This window comes from Electrona antarctica (genome assembly GCF_951216825.1).
Source record: "Electrona antarctica genome assembly, chromosome: 14".
Lineage (NCBI taxonomy): Eukaryota > Metazoa > Chordata > Actinopteri > Myctophiformes > Myctophidae > Electrona > Electrona antarctica.
Window position 1 is genome coordinate 30,374,175 of NC_136795.1, and position 25,420 is coordinate 30,399,594.

General features: G+C 40.8%; 1 long non-coding RNA gene across 1 annotated transcript; it reads right to left on the minus strand.

Moving 5' to 3' along the window:
• Window positions 1–965: 965 nt before the first annotated feature.
• LOC306936592 lies at window positions 966–25,308 on the minus strand. Its single transcript, XR_013791513.1, has 4 exons — window positions 24,410–25,308; window positions 18,971–19,110; window positions 11,832–11,981; window positions 966–1,197 (listed from the first exon to the last, which is right to left on the minus strand). It is a non-coding gene; the product is annotated as an uncharacterized lncRNA (long non-coding RNA).
• Between the last annotated feature and the right edge of the window lie 112 nt (window positions 25,309–25,420).

Here is a 25,420-nt window from a genome sequence, read left to right on the forward strand (position 1 = left end):
TATATTGTAAAATCACTGTTTTTACAAGCAGTCAAGCAGTCACAACACATTGTCAGCCCCAGAAAAGGCACACTAGGGTTCATGTGCCTATAGGTTTTTAGAGTATAAATTAACTGAACCACGGTACAGAGATTCAAAGCCTTGATGCATTTGCTGGCACTGTATCGCTCAGCTAGGCTTTAAGACCATTTTATTCCATTATGTAATTGGCTTCCATTTAGAAACGTCATATCGTTGCTGTCGGGCAGAAACCTCACAATTCCATATTTCAACTTTTTTGTTTGTTTTATAAAAATAAAAAAATCACACTAGTGTCATACAAAAGTAGCAAGAATAGCAGATCTACAGTAAACGCTCACAACGTGTCATGGTGCAACGTGTTGTGGGATGATTGTAAATCTACCATTATTGCCATGACATTTTTTTATGTGAAAGTGAGTGGTCTGAGGTTTTTATGAATATTGAACAAATGTAAAAGTATTAACAAGAGCTTGTGATATATAATAGCCTAACTACATCGGATCCATTGGAACGCAGGTTCCTTTTGACTATTTCCTGAAATGTCACGGATTTGAACATACAAGGTTTACTTTCCACCTGAAGTGACAGGTACTATATCTGGTATCTGTCTTCCTGGTGACATCACCGGAAGGACCATTTCCAACCATTGCCTCTCACGCACAGATGACCACTTTCGAGAATATTTAGTGTAAGTAAGTAACGTTATTCGAGAATATTAAGTGTAAGTAAATACCGGTATCTGCCTTTAACCTTAAGTTATTAAATAGACATGAAAATTTGAGAAATCTTAATTTACACATTACATCAGGAGATCCATAACTTGACAAAATTAAATAAGTCTGTCAAATAACCATTTCAATGCCTGAATTCTGTGCATTTTAGTTATACTGAATGATAAAGCATTGTTTTCCCCCCAAAAAAACAAAGATTTACAACCAAAGACATTCTCAATTTGAGGGGTTTATTAATTAGAATACAGGTCACAGACTGCCCCCTTGTGGAGCAAACGAAAAACAACATTTAAATGTTACAGAGCAAGATTGAGGGAATCAGTGTTGGGTGTTGACATTTAAAGAAAAGAGTGACAGAGAGAACAATTTAACATACAGGTCAGATGAGGGTGCAGGAACTGAGGAAGACCAACCACTGTGTCAGACTCAGGTTGTCCTTGGGAGGCTGAAATCAAAAGCAGTCCACAATTTAATAGCAGGTACTGATGACTCACTCAACATAATAAAATCAAGTCACTTTGTTTTGCAGCATGACAACAGTGTCACACAAAATGAACAGTAGCAGATCCACAAGCTTGAAGCGCTTTCGCTGAAAAATAGCTGATAGGCAAGCTCATAACGCAATGCTATGTTGTGAGCTTACTGCAAGCTTGTTGATCTGCTATTTTCAGGGAAAGCTTTGCCCACAATATGGATGCTGGGTGAGTGTTTTCTCGATTGATTGAATACACAGGACATCAATGGAAATACGTCTTCGGCTTTTTGGGTTATCCTTTTAGCATTCTTTTGTAAAAATCTGTAACAATGTACCTTTTTGCAAACTGTTATAAGGTACAAAATCAATCAATCTTGGTAGGCTACTATTCTGGTGAAGTTAATCTATTATCCTACTATAAATGCGCCACAGCTCTGCATGCGCACGTACGTGTGTGTGCATGTGTGTACGGTTGTAATGCACGTAACTCGAGAACCGTTTCACCCACCGACTTAACATTCAACACACGCGTTCCACACCCCCACAGGGAGTGCAGTGCCAGGTATCGAATTCAATACACTTCCTTGATGTAGAAATCATAAGTCGGAAACTAATTAAAAACTACCATATATAGAAAACCTACTGACAAGAATAACTTGTTACGCTTTGAGAGTCACCACCGAGCACCGTTAACACTAGCATGACTGATTTAAATTCAATACTACTATGACGGCTAACGGTCAGGCTGACCGTGTTTTTCGTGCAATCCCATTGGCCATTCTCTCCCTGCATCTCTTTCACACCACTCCCCCCGCGGCAGGGGGTTGACGACTTGCCATTGTCTTCTAAATGTCACATTCCAACTAATTCAAGGCAGCGTTTCAACTCGACAGGACAACTCAAGTTATTTTTTCTTTTTCATTTCAGTTTACCAAACTATAATTATAGTGACGGTGTGAGCGCTATATTGAATACCCTTGTGCAGCGCACGGTAATTAACGCCAACTGCCTGCAAATTATTTGGTCTTAAGACCATTATATATAAGATTTATATATAATCCGTTAATCACACAATCGTGTGATTAACGGATTATATATATAAATCTTTTTTTATATAGAGGGGGAAACATTATAGGCTACACGTGTATGGGTAAGGGGCCGGGCACATCGATGTAATTAATATAGGCTATATTTGATTGATTGTGAGAGATGGAGAGAGAGAAAGGAAAAAAAAAGGAGAGCCGTGCGTGCGTGCAAATCAGTTCCACTGGTCGCTTGCACCTGGCCATCATTTGGTTACATACAGTTCTATGCAGTCAACTTTTTTTAGTATGGTAAACAATAAACATTGCAGGGCCTGCAGGCAATGCATTTTGATTTAATTGTAAGAGGGAGCGTATCAACACACAGGTGTAACCACTACATGTTCTGATTGAGCAAGGGGAAGCAGCGGACAAATCAATGATTTCATTATAAACTGTAGGCCTACGTACCGGTAGATTGCAATTGAATAAAACCATAATTTATAGGCCTACACTACATAACCTACTGTAGTACTGTGTGTAGTCGAGCAGAGCCATGCAGTGCACGTGAACTGCGCTTGAGCATTATATGCCGATGTTAGCATCTCACTCATATAATTTAATAAAAGCATATAAAAAAACATGAATTATACACCCAATGAAAATTTACACTTCACGGATTATAGGCCATTTGGAATTAGAACAATCGGTTGAAGATTGCCCGAGTATAGCACGATTTAAATCTCTTTTTTTTTGCGCTGATGACTTCATGGTGGCGGTGTTTTATAGTACTATACTTGTGACGACCTGGCTGGCTGGCACTTTTAAAACATTCTCGCTCCAAGGAAAGGAAATGTCGGTCGGGTCAGTCACAGCTCAGTCACAATGCTATAAACTTTATTATTCCAACATAATTATGCTATAAAGATGGCGTGTATAGTCGACATGTATTTATATCTATTGAGCTATATGCGCTTGGTGGAAACAATACGCCAGTCAGTCAACACACCATATTTCACCATATATTTTTATCCGTTTCGAGACAGTTATTTCTGCAAACCGCATATAACAAATATAACATCTAAAACAACATTTAAGGTGGTTGCACACCGGCCGCGTTTTTCGGAAAACCGATGCAGAAATGCCGCTAAAAATCCGAATTCGCATCCAATTCGCGCCCGGTGTGTGGAGACCTTTAGGTGGTATACACACGAGGACGATTTCGGTGTTTCTCGGGCAAGTAATTAGCCGATCTGCCCTTTTTGTCACACGGAGACGGCGTTTTGGGGGACTTAAACGGCTAATTTTGAAACTACCTTCCAGAGTGGGAAAGTTTGGAGACGCGACTTTCACGTCTCCGTGTGTACAGCGAATGCCGCCTAATATGCTGAAACGGTGATGTCATAGTCCCCTCGCCCCCTCCAAACTAACCAGTGTTAATGGTTTATTTCACCATAACCACTTACATATAAGTATCACAGCTATTTTATATTTGCACATAATGTCTATAAATCTCTTCTCCAAAAATAGCCGATCTGCAGCGCGCATGCTTGTAGAGGAGCTATTTTTGGAGAACAGATATAAACTAGAAAAAAGCAATTCTGGGAAATTGCAAAGTGTGGTTGCCTCACTGGCTGATATAGGCCCCTCCCAGTAATTTTGCCAGCCAATTACAATATCAAGTCACCCTTGTGATCATGCGTAAGTCATTCGTAGGGGATTTCCCCCCCAAAAGCATGTTTTTGCAATTGTAGCGCCCCCTATGGATGAAAATGGAATTGCTTTTGGCTCTGCGTTGATTACGCCACCCTCGACATGTGATTCAGATTTGGGATGGATCGGACATTCCGTGCGTGAATTGTGGCATTTTTTGTAAAATAGGCCCCTCCCACTAACTTCGGAAGACGATTACGACTGAACGATACAGAAGATCAAAATTCTGACTGTGCTGTTTTAATCGGATAGGTCCAGAGATCATTTGTACCGACTTTTGTGCGATTTGGACAAAATATGTAGGTGGAGGATCCAAAAGTGTGTTTTGAAGAAAATTCAAAATGGCTGAAAATCTCCATTGTATAATTCTTACGAGGAAATTATCGCGAAGATAATTCTTAACTCGCTCTTATAACCACATTTTCGATCGTACCAACACCACCATCGCACATGTTGTACCTCAATGTCTCAGGCCACTCACAGCGAAAAAAAGATTTGCATTAGACTTTTACTTTTTGCGATAGAGCAATTTGTTCGGGCATAGGTTTTCCCCCATCCAGGCCCATTGAAATCTCCCAGTCATAGTGCTGGGACTGTTTTACTCTCCCACAGCTGAGACATATAAGGGCTTAATTACAGGGCTGACATTAGAGTTACAAGATCTCAATGAGTTGCTCTGTGAAACCTTGTGAGCTTGTAGGTCTGCTATTTGTGCAATTAGGCTCTACACACAGAGTCACAGACACACGCATGCATGCGCACGCAGCTTGTAGATCTGCTATTTGTGCAATTAGGCTACACACACACACCCACACCCACACACACACACACACACACACACACAGTCTTTTGCTTGCAGCATGCTACAGTCTTGCAATTTGCTCCATGGGCTTAGACCACCAATAGCAGCACGCTTTCATTGCTTAAGCCCCGCCCCTCTGTCTTCCCATTGGCTGGCCTTTACACAGCTCTAACTTTTGTTCACAACATGCTACAGCCTCAAACTTTGTTACATGGACGTAGACCATCAAGAGGAACAAGCTGCAATGGCTTAATTGCTTAAGCCCCGCCCCTCTGTATTCCTATTGGCTGGCCTTTACACAGCTATAACTCTTGTTTGCAGCATGATACAGTCCTGAAAATGTGTTTATGGACTTACACCACCAATAGGAACACTATAATATAATAAAAAAGAAAACTTAAAAAATAACTTAAATAAAAAACTTAAAAAAACAAAACAAAAAACTTTTTTTTTAAACGTTTAAAAAATAACTTTAAAAAAAAAACTTAAAGCTTTAAAAAAAAAACTTAAAAAACAATTAAAGAAATACTAAAAAAGAATACTTAAAGAATGCTAATGCTTTCATATCCATTTGTATTTTTTTCTTTTTACCTTTTCTTAATTAATCAAGATTACAATACAAATCATTAGTAGACAGTTATAACTTTACTTACTTTATTCTGCCACTTTTTGGGCATCATACTACTTCCACATACTTTACTCCGCTTTATGCAGTTACTTATGCTTATACTATTCTTTTTACAAATTTTTATACTTTAACTTTTTGTATTTTTTTTAACTTTTCCTTCAGCTTTAATACATTTACTACTGTACGTCATACATTGCGTTTTTTGGCGAGCCCACGCAGTTTCACCAGGAACTGCTTTTCTAGTTCCTATTCCTATTCTTTATTCCGCCACTTTCTTCGTACTCCTACTACTTTCACACACTTTATGCTAGATATTTAGTTCAAACTTCAAACTGTTCAGCTCTTTGCAGTTATTTATGCTTGTATTCAACTTTTTAACTTTTTTTTACATTCTTTATAATGAGAGTCGATGGGAGAAACGTCCCATTTTTCACAGTTGACTTTTTTGTGCTCTTATTACTCTGTCATACTTTCACTTTGAAACTCCATTCAAACTTTAAAATGTTCATCAATCTTTGAATTTTCATTGGTGAAAAAGTTGTTTTGAAAAAGTTTATACTTTTTACAAAATATTTCTCTCATAGACAATGTATGGGATTTTATCTCTAAATCAACCTCACTTTTGCAGCCTCATTACTCTGGCATACTTTGTCGTAGAAACTTTAAACTTTAGCTAGCTCACACGACTGTGGACATTTTCGTGGTTCAAACCGTATTCGAATATGTTACAAGTTTTTTCCGAAATCGCAGGCCGTTTCGCCTAATTAGTGTCCCCTTAGAGTGCGGGGCCTCCTTGAGTAGAGTGGAAACTGAAATTCGTTCCTTGGAAATTTACCAAACAAATTGTTGTCCCGGCCAAAATATTCACTTTACATGGATGTTCTTTGGTCATTTTGTAGCCACACATGTCCTCTTTCATACAATGTAACCACCAAAGCACAGATACATACAGAATGTCAACTACGGCCTTTTAAGTGACACAAATACAGTCAAGCTGCCCATTGACCTCCATTGTATAATTCTTACGAGGAAATTATCGTGAAGACATTCTTAACTCGCTCTTATAACCACATTTTCGATCGTACCAACACCACAATCGTGCATGTTGTACCTCAATGTCTCAGGCCACTCACAGCGAAAACAATATTTGCATTCGACTTAGATAGAGCAATTTGTTCGGGCATAGGTTTTTCCCTATTCAGGCCCATTGAAATCTCCCAGTCATAGTGAAGCACTGTTTTACTCTCCCACAGCTGAGACATATAAGGGCTTAATTACAGGGCTGACATTAGAGTTACAAGATCTCAATGAGTTGCTCTGCGAAACCTTGTGAGCTTGTAGGTCTGATATTTGTGCAGTCACAGATACACGCATGCATACGCACGCACGCACGCACGCAGCTTGTAGGTCTGCTATTTGTGCAATTAGGCTCTACACACAGAGTAGGTGCTGCCACACGGTCGAAAGAGCTGCGCACGTTCTCGGCTGCGCGCAGCTTAAAGCTTGAGTTTTTAGACAGCTGGTGGATGGAAATTAAGCTCCACCTCCGCTGAATTCTTGCGCGACGGCCAGATTCCCGGAAACGCTCTCCTCCGCTCAAGTCTTCCGCGGAGGTGGAGCTTCTTTTCCATCCACCAGCTGTCTAAAAACTCAGAATTTAAGCTGCGTGCAGCTTAAGAAGTGCGCAGCTTATGACCGTTTTGCGCTATGGTGTGGAGACGGTGAGTCGCGCACACACACACACACACACACACACACACACACACACACACACACACACACACACACACACACACACACACACACACACACACACACACACACACACACACACACACACACACACACACACACACACACACACACACAAACCCTGTCTTTTGCTTGCAGCATGCTACAGTCTTGCAATTTGCTCCATGGGCTTAGACCACCAATAGGAGCACGCTGTACTTAATTAATTGCTTAAGCCCCGCCCTTCTGTCTTCCCATTGGCTGGCCTTTACACAGCTCTAACTTTTGTTTGCAGCATGATACAGTCCTGAAAATTTGTTTATGGACTTACACCACCAATAGGAACACTAATATAAACTTTAAAAATATATTTGTTTTTAAACTTTTTTTTTTTTAAACTTTTTTTTATTTTTAACTTTTTTTTTTTTAAACTTTTTTTTATTTGTTTTTAAACTTAAAAATAAAAAACTTAAAAAAGAAAACTTAAAAATGAAAAACCAGTGTTCAGACTTGGTGGGTGGTCCCACAGACACAGCTATAACTTTATACATTGCGTTTTTAGCGAGCCCACGCAGTTTCTACAGGAACTGCTTTCTAGTTCATGCGTATTATTATTCCACTAGAGTAACCTTTTGTTTGACGCACTACTCCTCCCACAGTTTTGACTGTACGCACTTGAGCCATATCTCAAATTGACCGGCTTCATCGGGAAGGATGTGCTTGTATTTTTTTCTGAGAAATGTTGTATAGTTTAATTGATTTTAATTTATTAGTGAATTAAATTTCCCCATTGACATGAATGGGAAAATGCGATTTTTTTGCATTCTCACATTCAAGTATTTTTTCCTCAGAGACTGTAAGCACTATAGTTACAAAACTTGGAGGGTAGGTTCATACTAAAATTAATCAACTTATAATGTTATTGGTCAGCCTCATGGTGGCGCTATAACAGCCCACTTTACATTTTGGCTTAAAACTCTTGAACCGTAGGTCGTAAAATGAAAATGATTTACAAGGCTACTAGGCTTCCTTGGGTCATGATGCATCTCCCCATATAGGCTACGCCCATTTGCGTCATGATAGATTTTCCGCCATTTAGAATTTTCTCCAAAACACACTTTTTGCTCCTCCTACAAATTTTGTCCAAATCTCACAAAAATCAGCACACATGATCTCTGGACCTATCCGATTAAAACACCATCGGCAGAATTTTGGTAGTGCGTATCGTTCGGCCGTAATCGTCGTCCGGAGTTAGTAAGAGGGGCCTATTTTACAAAAAATGCCATAAATCACGAACAGAATGTCCGATCCATCTCAAATTGTAATCAGATGTCGCGGGTGGTTCAATCAACCAAGTTCCAAAAGCAATTCTATTTTCATCCATAGGGGGCGCCGCAAATGCGAGAAATGTAACCGGTTGTCGCAAAAACATGATTTTTTGGGGGATAAATCCCCCATTACTTACACATGATCGCAGGGGTGACGCGACATTGTAATTGGCTGGCAATATTAGTTGCCACTGCGACTACACTTTGCAATTTTTTTAAATTGCGACCTTTCTAGTTATATAATGCACTCGTCTCTCTCTCTCTCTTGCCACACGCCTGTCATAATGCTTATCGCAGTGGTCAGCAGCAGCACACAGCTACTCGTTCCATTTCCAATAATGCCCGTCTGAATGTGTGAATCACTTAGGCCTACCTTGTGTTTTCTGCTCGTTTTCAGAAGAATTAATCCAAGGTTTGTCATATTATGGTTTAAAGTAGGCCTAGGAATAAACTTTAGCTGGTCAGTCAGTGTGTGCAGAGTGAGAAGCACTGCTCTGCAACCTCTGCTGATTAAATTGATATGACCTAGATATGTCATATGCGCATCTGACTGGCAAGATAATTAGTTATTTGGCAACACCTGTGTGAAATACCAATAGTATAATTTATAAAATGCTTTCATATAGCCTACTCTTAGAATAAGCTTTTTCTTTTTTTTGGGTGGCCATCTACAGGCCGGCCATGTGTACTACATGTGTACTACAACTTGAATACGGAGCAGTTTACCGGTCTCGTCTATACAGCATAATAATTAACATAACCGCAATGTGGACGAAGGAAAGTTTTATATCGTTCACAAACTTGCGCGGCTAACAGCCCGCGCCGTTCTCATGTAGAAGGCCTCTTAGTCTATGTTGTGAGTACATTCGTATAAGTTTGCCTACATGTGGAAGTAGTTGGAATGCAAATGACACATTAGCTTGAACAATGCCCGTCTCCAGCCAGGAGGGAGGTGTGAACAGCACTGCTTGCGGGGGGAGAAAGGGTGAGGAGTCTGAGGACGGACCGAAAAAGAGCAGGTTTAGTAGTAGAAGTATGTCTAAAATCATATTTCCAAAACGTTTCAGATGAAAAAAAAAAAAAAGTCATGCAAGGGGAACTTTCTCAGGACTTCATGGGCAAAGAAAATCCACTTCAAAATTTCAAAATAGGTCTGACAGACCGATTTTGAAAGGTTTGAAACGTTTCGACGTGCTAGTGTTAAAACGGAGTCTACCTGTGAGTCAATTATACAGATTGAAACGTTTATGTAGCTCTGAGGAAGACTACATTTATCAGAGCCACAACATGCTAAACAGATTTAGCGAAAAGAGTTATCCAGAGTCATGGCTGTCAAGTGGTCGAGACTGTAAATAAACTAGAGGAAAAATAATTGTTCACCAAGAGAACAAAAACCAAGAAACCCTTTTTTGTTAACTACGTACTTAGGTTTAATTCTATTAGTCCCAGTATCAAAGACGCTGTCTCAAAACACAGGCACATATTGTCGTCAGACAGAACACTCAACAAGGTTTTTCAACACCCCCCATTATTTACTTTTAAGAGGGCTACCAGTCTAAGAGACTGACTTGTGAAGGCTGACATGCATATGAAGAGACCTGAACCAATAATGATAGGCAGTTTTCCCTGTAGATCATGTACCTCTTGTGAAAATGTGATTAAAACGGATATTTTTCATAATTGATTATTATCCATGATGAGGGATGTTATTGAATGGTCGGTTTGACCCGACCGACATTTCCTTTCCTTGGAGTAAGAATGCTTGCCGATGAGATTCCAAATAAAAATGAAAGTGTTTGAAATCATTCCAACCAGATAGACCTACCGAACCTCTAAATGTTTTGTCAGTCAAAAGATAACAGTTCTGTCCGTCGTCCTCTGCCTGTAAACTTTTCTGCAAGCGACCAGTGGTACTGATCTGCACGCACGGCTCTTTCCTTTTTTCTCTCTCCCCCTCTCGCGGAGGCATGTAAATGTTCATGAATCCAAGTAACTGCCGGTGAGGTATGCGGAAGTGCATTTTAGATAACGCTGTAGCACTATTTGTGGCGGTGATGCGTCACAGGACTTGAACTATCCTATGGTATATAAATCGTACTGCTATAAACCTGCTGCTGCTGAGATGCGGACCTCTGGCGCTGGAGCTGGCACAATCAATCAAATATATATGAATTACATCGATAAGCCCTTGCCCTTTACCCATACACGTAAAGGGCAATAATGCCTATAATGTTTCCCCCTCTATATAAAAATGACAACAAGACAAAATGACAATATATATATAACTCTAATGTCGTATTTCGTCTGACTCTGAGCAATGCGCCTGGCTCTGGCTGTTACAATAACGTGTGGTATTTTATTGGCTCAATACAAAGTTGTACCGTGTTTTATCCATTACCAAACTGTGTTGGTGCACCACCTGTTACCTCCTGAGTCAGGAGTCCTGACCAAGCTGACACACCCCCAACGCCCAGTATTGTATTTGGTCTAAAAGGATTATATATATATATATATATATATATATATATATATATATATATATATATATATAATTTGTTAATCACAATCAAAGACCAAATAATTTGCAGGCAGCTGGCGTTAATTACCTCACGCTGCGCAAGGGTATTCAATATAGCGCTCAGCCTCACACCGTCACTATAATTATAGTTTGGTGAAGTGAAAAGAAAAAAATAAGTCGAGTTGTCCTGTCGAGTTGAAACGCTGCCTTGAATTAGTTGGAATGTAACATTTAGAAAACAATGGCAAGTCGTCAACCCTGTCAAACCAGCTCAGTGGCCTTGTGGTTAGAGTGTCCGCCCTCAAACTGGGAGGTCGGGGTTCGATCCCCGGCTGGGTCATACCAAAGACTGTAAAAATGGGACCCAATGCCTCCCTGCTTGGCACTCAGCATCAAAGGGTTGGATTGGGGGTCAAATCTACTAATCAAATGATTCCCGAGCGCGGCGCACGCTGCAGCTCACCGCTCCTTGGCTGCGGCTCACTGCTCCAAGAGATGGGTCAAATGCGGAGAACAAATTTCACTGCGGTAACGGGTGTGACAAATCGTACGACTTTGACTTTTGACCCCCCGCCGCGGGTGGGAGAGGTGTGAAGAGCATTAGAAGAGATGCAGGGAGAGAGTGGCCAATGGAATTGCACGAAAAACACGGTCATCCTGACCTTTCAGCCGTCAGAGTAGTAGGTGAGATGAGTTCAGACACTAGTGTTAAAAGAAACCTACATTCAGTCACTCTCCACACTGATGAAGGCTGGATAGGCGAAACGTTTGTGCGACCCACTACCGTTATTTTGATGTTTTGAACGGGTAGCGCACCTACAGTCAGAGCGTCACATGAAGAGTACATTACACACACACACACCTGTAGCAGTGCAGTGTCTATAAGTTGTGCGACAGCAGTGTGGCCTGTCCTGCAGTCGGGTATCCCATCTCCACGTCCAGAATACAGATGACTGAGGCCGACTTCAGAAACATCAACTGCCTCTCCGCAGGACGCCAGTCTATTGCAAAACTGAACACACACACACACACACACACACACACACACACACACACACACTTAAACTAATATCGGAAAAGCTGCCGATACTGCCTACAATGCTGGTATCGAACCGGTATCGGCGAGTATGCCAGTCTATGCCATTCCGATAACACGTCATAACACATTCACATCACATATTTTGATTGCTTCAGTTGATGTACGACTGTTCTTATAATTAATACTACGCTCAGTGACTTGCATTGGGAAAGAGCGCCATCTGGCGTGATCACAGAAGCATTACATGATAAGCTCCCAGACAATTTGATTTGGCTGGGTGTAAACCGTGGTCCATGTATGGCCCACTCTGCCTCCTTATATGCATGGCCCCGGGGTTTACTCTGGCATTCAAATTGCACTTCTGTTGAAGACGCAGAGCATTCTCCCTTATCAAGGTGTTAAGTTTTCTTACAGGGTTTCAAATAGGACGGAAGAGCATTCCGGGTCTGTTAAACTATTCGACTAAACTTGACAGAATCAAAACTTTTCTATTATAAAAACATAAATACACTTTGAATAAGTGCTGAGATTGTAGCCACTAACACTGTTAGTTTCACAAACTACTAGTTAGCCTCAAACGCTAACCCTAGCTAGCATAGCCACTAAGGCTATGTAAGCCATATAAATGGTGCATTTATATATACAACCAGTCCGCAACGCAGGCTGTGGCTGTGAGGCTGTGAGCTTGCAGGCTGTAAGAACGGAGACCCTTCACAATAAAAGCATGCAGCTTTCACAAGTTGGCCCATAATAAGAATTCGGTGACATTTCACATGGCAAAGAGCTATTTTTCCCCAAAATGTAAAAAGTATATGTAATAAGGAATTAATTTGGATAATGGTAATGGAGATATTGTAAAAGTTGTCACTTTATTAATCCCCAAGTCTGCGGTTCTATATGGCTATGGGCTGTGGCAATAATTAAAAACAAATCTGAACTGTTAACTGAACTAGTTCATAAAATAAATGAACTTTCCCAACACTGCACCCAACCATTCCCGGGACCGCATGGAGGAAGTCTCGGAGTCGAGACCAATTGAAATGTACTCTGATACGGATTGCTGCAGTGTGAATGCACTGAATACAGTTGAAGTGGGTGCGGAAGAATCAAGGCAGATGTGAATCATGGCCAGCAGGGACCAGGCAATTGTATTTGGGAACAGTTTGAATCTGCTCTAAGAGGCAATCGATAAGGAACTAAAAAGTAAAAATCACTAAAATCCTAATTGATCCCGACCCTATCCTTGTCCCCAACACAAACACAAATAACTAGTGCAAGTGCCAGTGACACTTGGTTCTTTTAACTTCAATCATGTCTTTACTTTGAAGTTTGTTATTTTCTTTGCTTATTTTGACACTTCCTGTATGTTTGGGGTACTTTTATTGTGAAACTTCCGGTTAGAGTGCATATAGCTGAAGCCTGTTAGCTTCACTCACCTACACACAGCTAGAGAGTAGAGTGACAAGGGGGAAAGACGGCATGTTTGAACGCAGCAGCGCAACACAGTATGAGAAGTTTGTTTGTTTGCTATGTTCATCCTTGTACACTGTTGATTTATTTGGTCATCTTGAACTATCAAGATGTTTTGTAGCTTCAGTGGACTGAACCACTTGTATTATCCACAGTGCCCGTCACAGAGTGTGATCGTTTGGTGACAAAGTACCTGCTTGCTGTGACTTTGTATGAAGTTGTATGAAGCTCAAGGTGGCCTTTCCAGACCATAGCACCCTCGATAAGCGGAGTGAGGTACAGGAGCAGTGATGTAAATTGCCTGCGTTTTGCATCCCAAAACGCAGTTTATAGTTATGGACACCAACAACCTCTGCATCCACAGGACGCAACTTTATCCTGGCTGCACTGAAGACTCTCTCGGTCACACACTGTTCTACGTGGAAGTCTAGCACTCTTTCGGTCACACACTGTTCTACGTGGAAGTCTAGCACTCTTTCGGTCACACACTGTTCTACGTGGAAGTCTAGCACTCTTTCGGACACACACACACACACACACACACACACACACACACACACACACACACACACACACACACACACACACACACACACACACACACACACACACACACACACACACACACACACACACACGGTGACATTTTTGGCATTTGCGGCGCCCCCTATGGATGAAAATGGAATTGCTTTTCGAACTTGGTTGATTGAACCACCCGCGACATGTGATTACAATTTGGGATGGATCGGACATTCTGTTCGTGATTTTGTAAAATAGGCCCCTCCTACTATCTTCGGACGACGATTACGGCCGAACGACACGCACTACCAGAATTCTGCAGTTGGTGTTGTAATCGGATGGGTCCGGAGATCATGTGTGCCGATTTTTGTGAGATTTGGACAAAATATGTAGGAGGAGGAGCCAAAAGTGTGTTTTGGAGAAAATTCAAAATGGCGGAAAATCTATCATGACGCAAATGGGCGTGGCCTATATGGGGAGATGCGTCATGACCCAAGGAAGTCAGGGAAAAAATAAATTTGACGACCTACGGTTCAAGAGTTATAAGCCAAAACGTAAAGTGGGCTGTTATAGCGCCACCATGAGGCCGACCGATAACATTATACGTTGATTAATTTTAGTAATTATTATGAACCTACCCTCCAAGTTTTGTAACTATAGTGCTTACAGTCTGAGGAAAAAAGTACTTGAATGTGAGAAAATGCGAAAAATCGCATTTTCCCATTCATGTCAATGGGGAAATTTAATTCACTAATAAATTATTATCAATTAAACTATACAACATTTCTCTTAAAAAAATACAAGCACATCCTTCCCGATGAAGCCGGTCAATTTGACATATGGCTCAAGTGCGTACAGTCAAAACTGTGGGAGGAGTAGCACATTAAAAAAAAAGACTACTCGAGTGGAAAAATAAAGTGTTCCAACTAGAAAGCAGTTCCTGTAGAAACTGCGTGGGCTCGCTAAAAACGCAATGTATAAAGTTATAGCTGTGTCTGTGGGACCACCCACCAAGTCTGAACACTGGAAAAAAGTTAAAAAAGTTTAAAAGTATAAAAAATTGTGAAAAATAATAATATAAGCATAAATAACTGCATAAAGCGGAACATGTTGAAGTTTGAACTACATTTCTAGCATAAAGTATGTGGAAGTAGTATGATGCCCAAAAAGTGGCAGAATAAAGTAAGTAATGATTTGTAATGTATGAATAATGCTTTACAATGTATTCTTGATTCATTAAGAAAAGGTAAAAAGAAAAAAATACAACATCAATGGATATGAAAGCATTAATGAGCAGAAATTGTATTAAATAGCATACTTTTACATGTAAAAAAGGGTCAAATAGCATATAGGCCTATCTTTAAAAGCATAAACACAATGATTATTGACGATGGTCTAAGATGTTTCTTAAATTTGTGTGTTTTTAAAAGTTTTTTAAAAGTTTTCTTTTTTAAGTTTATATTAGAGTGTTCCTATTGGTGGTGTAAGTCCATAAACACATTTTCAGGACTGTATCATGCTGCAAACAAGAGTTATAGCTGTGTAAAGGCCAGCCAATAGGAATACAGAGGGGCGGGGCTTAAGCAATTAAGCCATTGCAGCTTGTTCCTCTTGATGGTCTACGTCCATGTAACAAAGTTTGAGGCTGTAGCATGTTGTGAACAAAAGTTAGAGCTGTGTAAAGGCCAGCCAATGGGAAGACAGAGGGGCGGGGCTTAAGCAATTAATTAAGTACAGCGTGCTCTTATTGGTGGTCTAAGCCCATGGAGCAAATTGCAAGACTGTAGCATGCTGCAAGCAAAATACAGGGTTTTTGTGTGTGTGTGTGTGTGCGTGCGCGCGCACGTGTGTGCGTGTGCATGCACGCGTGTGTCTGTGACTGTGTGTAGAGCCTAATTACACAAATAGTAGATCTACAAGCTGCGTGCGTGCGTATGCATGCGTGTGTCTGTGACTGTGTAGAGTTTAATTGCACAAATAGCAGACCTACAAGCTCACAAGGTTTCACAGAGCAACTCATTGAGATCTTGTAACTCTAATGTCAGCCCTGTAATTAAGCCCTTATATGTCTCAGCTGTGGGAGAGTAAAACCGTGCCAGCACTATGACTGGGAGATTTCAATGGGCCTGAATAGGGAAAAAACCTATGCCCGAACAAATTGCTCTATCGCAAAAAGTAAAAGTTGAATGCAAATATTTTTTTCGCTGTGAGTGGCCTGAGACATTGAGGTACAACATGTACGATTGTGGTGTTGGTACGATCGAAAATGTGGTTATAAGAGCGAGTTAAGAATTGTCTTCGCGATCATTTCCTCGTAAGAATTATACAATGGAGGTCAATGGGCAGCTTGACTGTATTTGTGTCACTTAAAAGGCCGTAGTTCACATTCTGTATGTTTCTGTGCTTTGGTGGTCACATTGTGTGCAAGAGGACATGTGTGACTACAAAATGACCAAAGAACATCCGTGTAAAGTGAATATTTTGGCCAGGACGACAATCTGTTTGGTAGATTTCCGAGGGAAGCATTTCAGTTTCCACACTCTACTCAAGGAGGCCCCGCACTCTAAGGGCGCACTAATTAGGCGATACGGCCTGCGATTGAACTGCGATTTCAGAAAAACCGTGTAACATATTCGAATACGGTTTGAACCACGAAAAAGTCCACAGTCGTGTGAGCTAGCTAAAGTTTCTACGACAAAGTATGCCAGAGTAATGAGGCTGCAAAAGTGAGGTTGATTTAGAGATAAAATCCCATACATTGTCTATGAGATTAACATTTTATAAATAAAGTTAAATATTTTTAAAAGTATAAACTTTTTCAAAACAACTTTTTCACCAATGAAAATTCAAAGATAGATGGACATTTTAAAGTTTGAATGGAGTTTCAAAGTGAAAGTATGACGGAGTAATAAGAGCACAAAAAAGTCAACTGTGAAAAATGGGACGTTTCTTCCATCGACTCTCATTATAAAGAATGTAAAAAAAAGTTAAAAAGTTAAAAAGTTAAAAAAGTATAAAAAATAAGAATACAAGCATAAATAACTGCAAAGAGCTGAACAGTTTGAAGTTTGAACTACATTTCTAGCATAAAGTGTGTGAAAGTAGTAGGAGTCCGAAAAAAAGGGCGGGAATTGGAATAAAGAAGTATAAATATAAACTGGCAATAACTAGTGTGTGCTCGCTGTTGCGAGCCCACAAATATAAACTGGCAATAACTAGTGTGTGCTCGCTGTTGCGAGCCCACAATAACTAGTGTGTGCTCGCTGTTGCGAGCCCACGATAGGCCTATCTCACAGCCCGCTTTCCACGCCCACTTCCGGTAAATAGTGGTGTCATTTAACATTAGCATTTACACGTTTTTTTCTCTGGAGAATCTAAGTACATTTTCTAATGTAAAAATGTGACAGACCAATATTATTATGAAGCAAACAAGATGGTAAATCAGCTCGAACAGATAGAACAAACCTTACCTTGAGAAAACAAAAGTTGTAGACTTCTTAAATTACCTCTGTTAACATGTAGCGTCTATAAAGTGACGTCACGCTATCACCACTAACCCCGAAAGGGGGCGTATTAAGGGGGTGGGGAAATTCTGTGAGATAGGCTTATTACAATAGTCTGGTTGCCCTGCAACCACACTAATTAACCAAAATAAAATCCACACGTGAGAGGGACAGTCACAGAGAGCAGTGGTAGAACTACGTTAGCCATCTACATTCTCAACATGTAATGTGCTGTGGGCTTGTAGATCACCAATTTTGATAAACTAGAGCGGTGCCCGTAGGCACTTGGAACGATGCAAGTTGGAAATGAATGCCCCACCCAGATATTATGTCTGTCTCCCTTTTATGCCCATATATGGAGTTCTTTGTAAGGCATGCCCAAATAGGGAGTAGGCTATATGCAGCCAGCTTGTGGAGTTCTGTCTTCTGTGTCAGGCATGCCCAAATATAGATAGATAGAGAAAAAAAATATATATATGCTGCTACATGTTTGCACTTCCTTTTTTTATAAGCGATAAATATTCTCCAATGCATTTAAAGGAATTCTTGTGTTGGAATTTATGTTACTGTAAAACATTTTTTTTTAACTTAAATTCATATCGGCTCATAATATCGGCTATCGGCTTTTTGATTGTCCACTAATCGGTGATCGGATATATCGGCCAAAAACCATATCGGTCGATCACTAGTATTAACTGTATATATGATGCTTTCGGGGGGTGCCAGTACATTACAGTACAGTAGAGGGACCGCCACACGGTAACTGTCATTTCTCAACCGTTTCGGACGCGGCGCGGCACGCCGGAACCGGCCCGGCCCCCTGGGGGGCATTCCTGGGGGTCTGGAACTCCCCCCACCCGCGAACCCCCTCACGGCGTTGCACCACTCACTTCACACAGGTGTGATTTTTTTTGGGACTCGTAAGATTTTTTTGGGACTCATTTGAATGACCACCTGTGCATCCCGGGACCCATTACATTGAAAACCTATTTACATCACTGCAGGAGCGTTTCTTTGTTTGTTCGTTTTCAATGATTTGATTTGGGGCTTAATTATTGTATTTTGTTTGAGCTTCCTTTTGGTTTCTGGTACATTTAGCTATTGTGCATTTTGCTTTGGTATTTGTCTTACATTGAAATTAATTGAGTTATTGTATCACTGCATTAATTATAATTGACCGTAACTTAACCATTTTATTGTTTGTACTACTGAAGTGATGAATTTAATGCACAGATTTTATTATGTGAAACTATGAAATTGTATGATTGTAATAGTATTTATTTCCTATTTTTATAGTTTTCACGGTGTCTGACTGGTGCTTCTTTTGAGAAATAAACACCCGTTGAAACCATCCACATCTTATTCTTTCACAAAATCGAGGGCCGCTACAACTAGGGCCTGAGAAATGCATGAAAATGAAAGTAAAATTAAGCTAGTTAAAAACAAAAGCTTGTGCAATGCACTACCAACCTATCATGCAGGGCCTGTATCTCAGCCAGCATGTCCTTTTGACTGGTGAAGCGCTCCGTCACCTCCACCAGGGTGGCGCTCAGCTGAGACATACGGCCATCGAAACACTCTTCCATGATGCCTGCTCTACCTCCTCTCATCTACAGAGTATAGAGAGAATGACAGAAGGGGAGAGACAGACAGAGACATTAGAGTCTGTCTAATGATTAGACAGCTATCTGCACATACACCTAAAAATCTACAGTCAACATGTACTGTAAATGAGTCGGAACAAAGTAAACAGAAACGTGCAGAAAGTTTTACAGTACATTTCGTTTGTTTTGAATAGATAGTTTTGTACCTTGTTGCAATTTCCTTTCCATGTGTCCTTTAACAAACTTGCATTTATGAACAAATGAAGTCGGGGTGGTAGTTAATAGATTTTTAAATGATAATAATGAGATAAATACTCTAATAGTTATAAAGGACTGTAAGTATGAGAACCATGAGACCAAAAAGAGCCAAAGTTAAACCCAAATGTAGTGCTGTGTGAGTGAATTGCCCTTTAAATCAAGACAGTTGTTACCAAGTTAAGTTACCAAGACAGCCACCTTAAAATAGCATCCAGGAAAAATGGATTGAAGGACCTTATTTGAACCCTAGAAAAACCCTTAAAATAGAAAGACCTGAAATAAAACTTTAGAAAGACGCAGGAAAACGAGGAGGTAATTTAAGGTTTTAACACATTTTTGTTGGTAAGAATCATTTATTTTGGGGACCACTTGGAACTGACTTAAGGACCCCTGGGGGTCCCCTGACCCCAATCAATATTTTCAATGGGTCTGATTCATAGCCATTAATGACAGGTGCATGGGCCATTCACCTAGATATTAGCGACTTTAAGCAACGACGGCTACGGCAGTCGGCTACGGCAACCGGACATGGATCAGTGCTCGATACATAAACCTGCTTGCCGTCGCAGCCCTTTCTACTACGGGAGAAGCTACACTTACACGTAGTGTCTACAAAGCCATGTCATAACCATTTATTGAAATGATAACCATGTTAATTTACTCCATCACCTGTCTTATGCTGTGTAATGTGTTGGCATGCTCTGAATGAAGAAATAACATTAATACCATATGTCATATTAACCATGTTTATTAAAACGGTTTTAGAATAACAGATTGCTCCAGCACCTTATATCGGCAAGTTAGCTGACGTGCGACGTGGTGTATTAAAGTTTGACACATGCTACATAGACACGTCACCATGGGAACCAATGTCGCCGTCGCCTGCTTGCTTAACACTTTTGACAAATACGGCGACGGCGTCACAGCTCCCGTACTTCCACCTAGCGGAGCAGTCCTGAAAACAGTCGTTGCTTAAAGTCCCTAATGGAAAACATTTTATAATGGGTAAAAATGAGTTTGATGCTGTATATAGGCCAAAGGCTACAACAGTTAGAAATCAAATGAGTGATTGATTGATGAGTGACAATATGCATTGCAGATATGTTTACTCTACCTCATTTATTTATTGCTCCTATGCTCTGTAGAAGATGGGGCAGATCAATTTGGTTCCATTTGTATACTCTTAGAGTTAGGATTTTATAGTATTGCGGTTCATTATTTAATTGCAACACAGGTTACTCCTCCCTATTTTAATATTTTCTGTATTGACATGTACGGATGATGTCATAAAACAAGCAGTGGTAGTTGGTACATTCTACATAGGTAGACATCATCCCTGCGCTGATGTCTGTCTAAATTCATTGTCACACTGTCCATTAAACAAATTAACAATTTCAAACTGTTAAACTGTGTCCAAAGAGGCTGTGTGGCAGGTGTCAGAATAGACAACAAAGGACCTCTAGATGGTCTTCCACCATGTCTTCACCTCCTCCTAGGACACTCTAGGACTAGACTAGAGGGGGATGTTTAAATGTCCAAATGTCAGGAAATTGCAGTGGCTCAAACCCTGTCCATATAAAGTTTACTTGTATTAATAATAACCTAACATGGTTCATATATTTTATATAGTAATTCGAATTGATTTGCCTCCTGTGTGAATAGGATGGGATAGGGTATGTGTATGCTACTGTATTTTAGTGTAAGTCATAATGGTGGTAGGCTAATTTAATTTGATTAAGTGATATTTGAAAGATTTGTTATGACTCAATAACAATTGGCACATATAATAATGAGCTACAGAATGGCCTACACAATACAGAATTTGATTGCCTGTTAAGAGTTTGCATTCATCTAATTACTATGAAACAGATGCCAGCGACTGCCGTTCACCACTGTCAATGTCTACTGTCATTACCATTAGTTGTGGTATATCTCTGCCATAGAAAAACATACATATCGTTCTTGGTGTGGAGGGACAGGACTCTACACTTTACATCAAACTTGTCATTGTGTAAAATAATAGAAAACACAGCATGAGCACCTCTTATGGTCAGGTTACTTTTGGACGAAGCGGGGCTCGAGCTGGCGGCCTTGGTCAAAGCAGGGCTTGAACTGTCGACCTTGTGGTTCATACTTCCCCTTCCCAGAAACGACAGTTTTAAACATTTCAGTGCTTTTTTAAACTATTTGCATAAATGATCGCTTCCAGCAGGATTTTACATGAAGCTGAATTAGAATTGCATCCATTCCCTTGATTTCTCAAGATTTCTCTTCTTTCTTCTCCCCCCTTCTTCCCCCTCCATTTTTCTTCTTCCCCCCCTCTTACAGTCTAGTGTTCCCCATCTTTAGCTCAGTTGGTAGAGCTCTTGACTTTGGAGCACAGGCTCGTGGGTTCAAATCTGGCCTGTGATTCTTGTGTGTTAGTGGTGTCAAAAAATATCGATATGAATCGATAATCGATTTTAACATTAACGATACGACTACATCGATGCACGTGTGTCTGGATCGGTCAAAATAGCGTCTGGATCGGACGTTGGTTCGATTCTAAAGTTGTGAATCGATATAATTCAACTAACTGCGGGAAAAACACAGATGTACAAGCCCAAAGCGCTGTGCATTGCGACGGGTAGATAACTTGTAGATCTGCTACTTCCAGCGCAGGAAGGGTGCATGCTTATGACGCTCTTTAACTCAGCAGCCAGCGACAGTCACTCACAACACACGAGCAGCAGACGGGGTGCACAGGCAGATCCGACACAACTTTATTGCACACATCTGTGCTTTCATCCACGCTTCCATAGCCTTTTAAATCTTATTTCCCATCCACGGGCACAAGCAGTGATATCAACAGCTTCCACCCGATCTGTGGTGGTGTTCTGTTGTCTGACGAGGGAAGCTACTAGCTAGTAGCTAGCATGGGAGCTAACGTTAGTTTAACTTCCATATAGTTAGGAGTCCTCCTTAATAACACTATGTACTTTCCATCCGTTCCCCAACCCCTCACACTCGCTGCTGCGTTTACACGGGCAGACACAAAGACGAATGGGAATATCATTTGGAGCTTTAACAATGATTTGAATGATAGACTGTATCGTTGCGTCTGCCCGTGTTTAATGGTCAGGGTTTCACTGTCCACAGCAGGCAGTCAGACCTGTCAAACTATGCACTTCCAAAGCTCAGAGACATGCCACCACCTATAAATTCAAACCCACCTCTGGAATATTGCTATAGCTTTCATTTATTTTATTCCATAGTCTTAGTTTTTCTCTAATAAAGTTGTTTTTATTTGTTTTCTCATGTTCTCCTTGAAAAGTGTCTTTAAGTACTCGGAGAAGCATTATATAAATAATATTATTATCACTATTATTATTACTACTTGTTTTATTGCCTATGCTTATGTAGTCACTATTCATTGATTCACTCATATCCAAATCCATTTGAAAATAAAAGCTCACTGCTCAGGTCAAATAGGCCTATTGATATGCGATTAAAATGTGATTAATTGAGATTAATTAATCAATCACAAATCCTCCAATTAATTAGATGTTTTTTAATGAAGTCCCAACCCTATTCTTTATAGATCTAGCTTCAAATAACAAATCTATAGAAGGTTAAATGTGTCAGATCTCAAGTTCGCAACGTATCGAATCGCATCGCATCAAATTCCATGAAGTTCCACAAAATCGAAATCGTATCGATTTGGACTGAATCGAATCGAATCGTTCTGTATATAAAATGTATCGTCCCCGAATCGCATCGTAGCCCATGCGTATCGATACGTATCGAATCGTCTTGTAAGGGAGAGATGCACACCCCTATTGTTTGTGCATATTGTTCTTATTGCGGCCTGTCAGTGCCGCCTAGTGGCCTGCAGTTTAGTGTTTGGCATCAGCATGGTCAGTCAGTCCAACCTGTTGAGAGCTGTGTATTGTATTTGTTTTCTCCAAGTGTATCCTCTGTGCGTTCTTTAATCGAAGTAAGTACTATGTTTGGGTCATAAGTGTTACTTTAGTAGTTAAATAATATCATATAATATAATATTGACAGCACATGGTTGTTTGGTTTGTTTAGCTCCCTACTGCCTCTAGTCCGTTTGTATGCTGTTTGTTACTCTGTGTTACAGTATTTGATTTATTTATGTGTTTATCAACATTTGGACCGTTTATGTGTCCTTAATATGTTATATACCACATGGAGTGTTGATTTCCTTGTAGAACTATAGCCTACTGTGCAGACAATTTGTATTGTTAGAGTTTAACATGCATAGTTTGGGTTTAATAATAGTGTAGCCTACCAGTGTTTGATGGCCTTTCAATATACTGTGCATCTGTTGTTTAGTGATTGCCTCATCCTGCTGTGCATATTTAAGTTCAATTTGATATTCAAGTTCATGCTAATACTATATTTTATTTCTGTTTATCGTTTATGGGATACATACCTGTATCCCATTCCCACCATTGCAGCATAATACATCTGCTTTGTCTCAACCATTACTATATGTGACCAGATTTGACTGAGGAACTGCCATCGCACAAAAACTTCAGCTTTTCACCAGAGATTTTTTTTAAATTTTAATTTAATTTCTTTTCATTTTTTAAATGAGTTAATAGCACAGGCAGACTCTTCACATACTAGAGCATGTCTGAAATAAGTGTCAGAGCTGAAATCGACATGTAAATATGAAATAAATGCCCAAACATGTAGCTAGGTGTAATGTTAGAGTCCACAGAAGTGAACCTTTCAAGCCTGTTTTCTCAACTTGCTGTTTTCTGCAAGACATTACTCTATAAGCCATATCTCCACAACTGGTTGGCCGGCAGGCAGGCAGAGACAGACAGAGACAGAGACAGAGAGAGACAGAGACAGAGACAGACACACACACACACACACACACAAAATGTGCCACTTCGCGCCACATTTTGAGTTTGCAGATCAAATAGGACATTAATTCACAAAAAACACAAAACATTTGAATAAGGAGATATGAGGTTTCTGCACGAATACGTCAAACATCAATTGGCTGTATAGTGAGAAAATAACGGTTTACCTTGGAGTTGCTGGTGTGGTGTGCTCTGCCAATGGGACTGTGATCAAGCTCTCCATGTCTACACCCAGCTTTTGGACAGTGGCGTCAGAGATGGTGGGGTGGAGTCAGTGGCTCTGCTCACTCCTGCTCCTCCTGTTGCTGACCCCCCGGTAGCCGATACCCCGATAATCAACACCCCCCGTAGCTGACACCCCGATAATCAACACCCCTGTGTAGCTGACACCCAGATAATCAACACCCATGTGTAGTGTGTAGCTGACACCCCGATAATCAACACCCCTGTGTAGCTGACACCCTGATAATCAACACCCCTGTGTAGCTGACACCCCGTCCCCGATAATCAACACCTGTGTAGTGTGTAGCTGACACCCCGATAATCAACACCCCTGTTTAGCTGACACCCCGATAATCAACACCCCTGTGTAGTGTGTAGCTGACACCCCGATAATCAACACCCCTGTGTAGTGTGTAGCTGACACCCCGATAATCAACATCCCTGTGTAGCTGACACCCCGATAATCAACACCCCTGTGTAGCTGACACCCCGATAATCAACACCCCTGTGTAGCTGACACCCCGATAGTCAACACCCCTGTGTAGCTGACACCCCGATAGTCAACACCCCTGTGTAGCTGACACCCCGATAATCAACACCCCTGTGTAGCTGACACCCCGATAATCAACACCCCTGTGTAGTGTGTAGCCGACACCCCGATAGTCAACACCCCTGTGTAGCTGACACCCCGATAATCAACACCCCTGTGTAGCTGACACCCCGATAATCAACACCCCTGTGTAGTGTGTAGCTGACACCCCGATAATCAACACCCCTGTGTAGTGTGTAGCTGACACCCCGATAATCAACACCCTGTGTAGCTGACACCCCAATAGTCAACACCTCCCCGTAGCTGACAGCCCCCCTACCCCCCCCCCACCCCCCCCCCCGTAGCTGACACCCCTGATAGCTGAACCCCACCTAAACCCCCCCCCCCCCCCCCACCCGTCTGACAC